At 42.5% G+C, this 7,291-nt stretch overlaps 1 long non-coding RNA gene across 1 annotated transcript; it reads left to right on the top strand.

Moving 5' to 3' along the window:
* Positions 1–57: 57 nt before the first annotated feature.
* On the top strand, positions 58–2,641 carry LOC123726752 (uncharacterized). Its single transcript, XR_006758876.1, has 2 exons — positions 58–1,336; positions 1,387–2,641. It is a non-coding gene; the product is annotated as an uncharacterized lncRNA (long non-coding RNA).
* The last annotated feature ends 4,650 nt before the right edge of the window (positions 2,642–7,291 follow it).

Genomic DNA, 7,291 nt, shown 5'->3' on the forward strand with positions numbered 1-7,291 from the left:
AAAAAATATATATATATATATCATGTAAATAGAATGGGTTAGATGTTTTATTTGGGGGGGGGGGGGGGGAGTTATTAAATTTATTTTAAGTTTTAAATTAAATCATATTTTAACACATGCTTTTGTTTTTTGTATTTTTCCCCTCTTTTACTCACAGGCAGGTTTCTTGTAGGTGAATAGAAGTACAATGCCTTCAGAAAGTTTTCATACCCATTGACTTATTCCACATTTTGTTTTCAGTCTGAAATCAAAATGGGGGGGGGGAGGGGGAAATCTCACCCATCTACACACAATACCCCATAATGACAAAGTGAAAAGTGTTTGCTTATTTATTAGAAAATGAAATACAGTTATCATTTACATATGTTTTCACACCCCTGAGTCAATACATTAGAATCACTTTAGCAGCAATTATACTAACTGTCTTTCTGGGTAAATTTAAGAGCTTTCTACACCTGGATTATACAATATTTGTCAATTTTATTATTTTCAAAATTCTTCAAGCTCTGTCAAATTGGTTGTTGATCATAACTAGGCAACCGTTTATGTCTTGCCCAAGATTTTCAAGCAGATTTAAGTCAAAACTGTAGATCGGCCCATCGGGAACATTCACAGCCTTTATGGTAAGCAATTCCAGTGTAGATTTGGCCTTGTGTTTTAGGTTATTGTCCTACTGAAAGGTGAATTCATCTCCCAGTGTCTGGTGTAAGCAGATTGAACCAGGTTTTGCACTAGGATTTTTCCTGTGCTTAGCTCCATTATTCCTGAAAAACACCCCAGTCTTTAATGATTACAAGCATAACCATAACATGATACAGCCACCATTATGCTTGAAAATATGGAGAGTGGTACTTTGATGTTTGGGGAAAATCCAAAAAATGCTTGTTTTGCCCAAATCTTGCTTTATTGCGTTGTTGCGATCAGGATGCATGTTTTGTATTTTTTTTAAATTCCGTACAGGTTTCCTTTTCACTCTGTCATTTAGGTTAATGTTGTGGCTGAACTACAATGTTGATCCATCCTTAGTTTTCGCATCCCAGCCATTAATTGTTTTAAAGTCACCATTGGCCTCATGTTGAAATCCTTAAATGTTATCCTTCCTCTCCGACAACTGAGTTAGGAAGGACGCATGTATCTTTCTAGTGACTGGGTGTATTGATACACCATCCAAAGTGTAATTAATGACTTCACCATGCTCAAACGGCTATTCGGTGTCTGTTTATAGAAATGTTTTAATCAATAGGTTCCCTTTTTTGCAAGTCTTTGCAAAACCACCTCTGTCGTTGTGGTTGAATCTGTTTTGAAATACACTGCTCCACTGGAGTAAAGGGATGAGGTCATTCAACAACCATGTTAAACACTGCTCCACTGGAGTAAAGGGATGAGGTCATTCAACAACCATGTTAAACACTGCCTGCACACAGTGAGTCCATGGAACGTATGTGACTGAAGAAAATGTTTACTTCTGAATGCAAGGCTTGTCGTGACAAAGGGGTTGAATACTTATTGGCTCAAGACATTTCAGCTTTACATTTTTTTATTAACAATCCCATGCTGACATTGGGGTATAGTGGTGTAGAAGATGCCTTTAGTGCACTGAACAAAAATATAAATGCAACAATTTTGATGATTTGACTGAGTTACAGGTCATATAAGGAAATTAGTCAATTTGAAATAAATTTATCAGGCCCTAATCTATAGATTTTACATGACTGGGAATACAGATATGCATATGTTGGTCACAGATACCTTAAATATATATGGGGTGTGGATCAGAACCATTCAGTGTCTGGTATGCCTGGCTGCATCACGGCTTGGTATGGTAATAGCACCGCCCTCGTCACATGGCGCTACAGAGGGTTGTGCAGACAGCCCAGTACATCACTGGGCTGAGCTCCCTGCCATCCAAAACCTCTATCAGGCGGTGTGAAAAGAAGGCCCGGGAAAATCGTCCAAGACCTACCTACCCAAGCCATAGACCATTTTCTCTGCTGCCGCACAGGAAGAGGTACCGCTGCATCAGGTGTGACGTCAACGGGATCTTGAACAGCTTCTATCCCCAAGCAACACGACTCATAAATAGCTACACGGACTGAGTTTACCTTCTATCTTCATTGACCTTTTATTTCTATGCACACTCACATGGCCCTACACAGACACAAACATAATAATTTGCTCACTCAAACAAAATATGCACGTTTTGTAAAGGTGTGTAGTCAGTATAAATCTATGTAGTTCTGTCCTTGAGCTGTTCTTGTGTATTGTCATTCTATATTATGTTTCATGTTTTGTGTGGACCCCAGGAAGAGTAGCTGCTGCTTTTGCAACAGCTAATGGGGATCCTAATAAAATCCCCAAATACCTCTCGCATACAATCTGCTGCTACTCTTATATCCTGTTGTCTAGTCACCTTTCCACTACACATGTATCTCTGCACATGTAAATATGGTATTGGAACTGACTTTATAAATATTTCCTGTATATTGTAGGCTTACTTTAATGTGTATTTCTTATTCTTATTTCTCGTGTGCTTTTTTTCTGGTATTACATTATTGATTTGTATTCTTGGGTTTTGAGTTTGCAAGAAAGGCATTTTACTGTACTAGTGCATGTGACATTAAAACTTGAAACTTGATCACCATTTGCCTCATGCAGCGTGACATCTCCTTCGCATAGAGTTGATCAGTCAGGCTGCTGATTGTGGCCTGTAGAATGTTGTCCCACTCTTCAATGGCTGTGCGAATTTCCTGGATATTGGCGGGAACTGGAACACGCTGTGGTACACCGAGCCAGAGCATCCCAAACATGCTCAATGGGTGACGTCTGGTGAGTATGCAGGCCATGGAAGAACTGGGACATTTTCAGCTCCCAGGAATTGTTTACAGATCCTTGTGACATGAGGCTGTGCGTTATCATGCTGAAACATGAGGTGATGGCGGCAGATGAATGCCACGACAATGGGCCTCAGGATCTCGTCACGGTATCTATGCATTCAAATTGCCATCAATAAAATGCTATTGTGTTCGTTGTCCGTAGCTTATGCCTGCCCATACCATAACCCCACTGTCACCATGGGGAACTCTGTTCACAGCTTTGACATCATTCAACCACTCGCCCACACAACGCCATACACTATCTGCCATCTGCCCGGTACAGTTGAAACCGAGATTCATCCGTGAAGAGCACACTTCTCCAGCGTGCCAGTGGCCATCGAAGATGAGCATTTGCTCACTGAAGTTGGTTACGACGCCAAACTGCAGTCAGGTCACAACCCTGGTGAGGACGACGAGCACTGAGATGACCTTTCCTGAGATGGTTTCTGACAGTTTGTGCAGAAATTCTTTGGTTGTGCAAACCCACAGTTTCATCAGCTGTCCGGGTGGCTGGTTGGACGTACTGCCAAATTATTAACAACATTGGAGGTGGTTTATGGTAAAGAAAAACAACATTAAATTCTCTGGCAACAGCTCTGTTGGACATTCCTGCAGTCAGCATGCCAATTGCCCGATCCCTCAAAACTTGAGGCATTTGTGGCATTGTGTTGTGAACATTTTAGAGTGGCCTTTTATTGTCCCCAGCACCTGTGTAATTATTATGCTGTTAAATGTGTTTTTTAATTTTATTTAACCTTTTATTTAACCTACTGAACCAACGCTCTAACCACTAGACTACCTGCCGCCCCTAAGCTTCTTGATATGCCACACCTGTCAGGTGGATGGATTATCTTGGCAAAGGAGAAATGTTCACTAACAGGGATGTTAACAAATTTGTGTACGACAACGGGTATGGCAAAACATTTCTTTTTACTGCTCTAATTACGTTGGTAACCAGTTTATAATAGCAATAAGGCACCTCGGGGGTTTATGGTATATGGTCAATATGCCATGGCTAAGTGCTGTGTCCAGGCACTCCGCGTTGCGTCGTGCCTGACAACATCCCTTAGCCATGGTATATTGGTCATATACCACACCCCCTCGGGCCTTATTGCTTAAATACAAAATGATGCAGTTCAAATCAAATTTGTCACATGCGCCGAATACAGGTGTAGACCTTACAGTGAAATGCTTACTTACAAGCCCTTAACCAACAATGCCATTTTAAGATTTTTTTTTTTTTTTAACAAATAAAAGTAACAAATAATTGAAGAGCAGCAGTAAAATAACAATAGCGAGGCTATATACAGGGAGTACCGGTACAGAGTCAATGTGCGGGGGCACCGGTTAGTAATATGTACATGTAGGTAGAGTTATTTAAGTGAATATGCATAGATAATAACAGAGAGTAGCAGCAGCTTAGAGGGATGGGAGGGGGGGCAATGAAAATAGTCTGGGTAGCCATTTGATTAGATGTTCAGGAGTCTTATGGCTTGGGCGTAGAAGTGGTTTAGAAGCCTCTTGGACCTAGACTTGGCGCTCCGGTACCACTTGCCGTATGGTAGCAGAGAGAACAGTCTATGACTAGGGTGGCTGGAGTCTTTGACAATTTTTCGGGCCTTCCTCTGACAGATATAGAGGTCCTGGATGGCAGGAAGCTTGGCCCCAGTGATGTACTGGGCCATACGCACTACACTCTGTAGCGCCTTACGGTCGGATGCAGAGCAGTTGCCATACCAGGCAGTGATGCAACCCATCAGGATGCTCTCGATGGTGCAGCTGTAGAACCTTTTGAGGATCTGAGGATCCATGCAAAATCTCCTGGGGGGGGAATAGGTTTTGCGTGCCCTCTTCACGACTGTCTTGGTGTGCTTGGACAATGTTAGTTTGTTGGTGATGTGGACACCAAGGAACTTGAAGCTCTCAACCTGCTCCACTACAGCCCCGTCGATGAAAATAGGGGCGTGCTCAGTCCTCTTTTCCTGTAGTCCACAATCATCTCCTTAGTCTTGATCACGTTGAAAGAGAGGTTGTTGTCCTGGCACCACACGGCCAGGTGTCTGACCTCCTCCCAATAGGCTGTCTCGTCGTTGTCGGTGATCAGGCCTACCACTGTAATGATGGTGTTGGAGTTGTGCCTGGCCATGCAGTCATGAGTGAACAGGGAGTACAGGAGGGGACTGAGTTGAGCTGAGATGTGTTGAGGATCAGTGTGGCGGATGTGTTGTTGCCTACCCTTACAACCTGGGGGCTGCCAGTCAGGAAGTCCAGGATCCAGTTGCAGAGGGTGTTGTTAAGTCCCAGGGTCCTTAGCTTTTGATGAGCTTTGAGAGCACTATGGTGTTGAACGCTGAGCTGTAGTCAATGAACGGCATTCTCACATCAGTGTTCCTTTTGTCCAGGTGGGAAAGGGCAGTGTGGAGTGCAATAGAGATTGCATCATCTGTGGATCTGTTGGGGCTCTATGCAAATTTGAGTGGGTCTAGGGTTTCTGGGAAATGGTGTTGATGTGAGCCATAACCAGCCTTTCAAAGCACTTCACGGCTACAGATGTGAGTGCTATGGGTCGGTAGTCATTTAGGGAGGATTCCTTAGTGTTTTGGGGCACAGGGACTATTGTGGTGTGCTTGAAACATGTTGGTTTTACGGACTCAAATAGGGAGAGGTTGAAAATATCAGTGAAGACACTTGCCAGTTGGTCAGCGCTTGCTCAGAGTACACGTCCCGGTAATCCATCTGGCCCTGCGGCCTTGTGAATGTTGACCTGTTTAAAGGTCTTACTCGAATCAGCTACGAAGAGCGTGATCACACAGTCATCTGGAACAGCTGGTGCTCTCATGCATGTTTCAGTGTTACTTGCCTCGAAGCGAGCTTAGAAGTAATTTAGCTTGTCTGGTAGGCATCTGACCACTTTTTTATTGACCGAGTCACTGGTGCTTCCTGCTTCAGTTTTTGCTTGTAAGCGGGAATCAGGAGGCTAGAATTATGGTCAGAATTGCCAAATGGAGGGTGAGGGAGAGCTTTGTGCACGTCTCTGTGTGTGGAGTAAAGGTGGTCTAGAGTTTTTTCCCCTCTGGTTGCACATTTAAGATGCTGTTAGAAATTAGGTGAAACTGATTTCAGTTTCCCTGCATTAAAGTCCCCGGACACTAGTAGCGCCGCCTCTGGACAGGGGCGGAAATCCCGGGGGGGACGGGGGGGACACGACCCCCCCATCCTGGGAAAAATATGATTTGTCCCTCCCAATATATCACTGAAACATAACTATGTAATTTAAATAATATTAATAATACGCAATGAAAGCAATTGTGCTGATTATAGACACTTAATAGCGCGTTTTTAAGTTTCAAAAGATTACGACCCCCCCATCCTGGGAAAAATATGATTTGTCCCCCCCAATATATCACTGAAACATAACTATGTAATTTAAATAATATTAATAATACGCAATGAAAGCAATTGTGCTGATTATAGACACTTAATAGCGCGTTTTTAAGTTTCAAAAGATTGCGACCCCCCCGCCCTTTGCCTCACAATGGTTTGATCCACTGCCAGTTCCTTAGCTTGCTACGTAACTACCGTGAGGTTCATCCAGTCAATCGCGCACACACACACTAGCTGAATATGCAGAGCTAGCGCGCAAATATTAACTATTAAGCTAGCTAGTACCTATTCCATTTATGTGGCGTCATCAAAGATGGAATCAGCATGCAGATGATGTAAGTTAGTGCTTCAAAGTCCCTGTGATAAGGTTAGCGATAAACTGAAGTCCAAACTGAACAGAACTACACTCTCATCTACCATTGTCTTAAATATATTTAATGGTCTCGTTGCAAAAGCTAAATTGTCGCAAGGGAACTTTTATTTATTTATTTTATTTCACCTTTATTTAACCCGGGTAGCAAAGATTATAGCAAACACCACTGAAACTGAATTGGTGCTCGCTAGCTTTGCAAATTCAGCTATTGTTGGAAGCCAGCCAATATGAAACAAACTATTAAAATTACAAAAGGTTGCAGCATATGTTGTGTAATTGGTGAACTCATACAGCTGTCAACTCTTGTCATTTTAATCCGTTTCACATTTGCTAGCTACCTTTTAGATCGAAGCCCATATAGAATGATTGAAGATGATAGAAGCCCATCTCCTACTGTAAATAACCTACACACTGTGTGTGTAGCCAGCAAGTTAGAAAAATGGCAGAAAAATAAAAGACGGACATCAGAGTATTTTTCAATACACCAAAACGCATAGTAAGAACCCTAGTAGCCTAATATCTCAAAGACTAGTTGATAAAATGTTCATAAGAAAGACATGAAATTCTAATGGAAATATTTCACAATGATGTCATTAGGCAGAGCAGGCAACAGATGGCAGACAGAGAGCAGAGTTGGGGACAGATATGCAGGGACAGACTG

This window comes from Salmo salar, chromosome ssa14 (genome assembly GCF_905237065.1).
Source record: "Salmo salar chromosome ssa14, Ssal_v3.1, whole genome shotgun sequence".
Taxonomy (NCBI): Eukaryota; Metazoa; Chordata; class Actinopteri; order Salmoniformes; family Salmonidae; genus Salmo; species Salmo salar.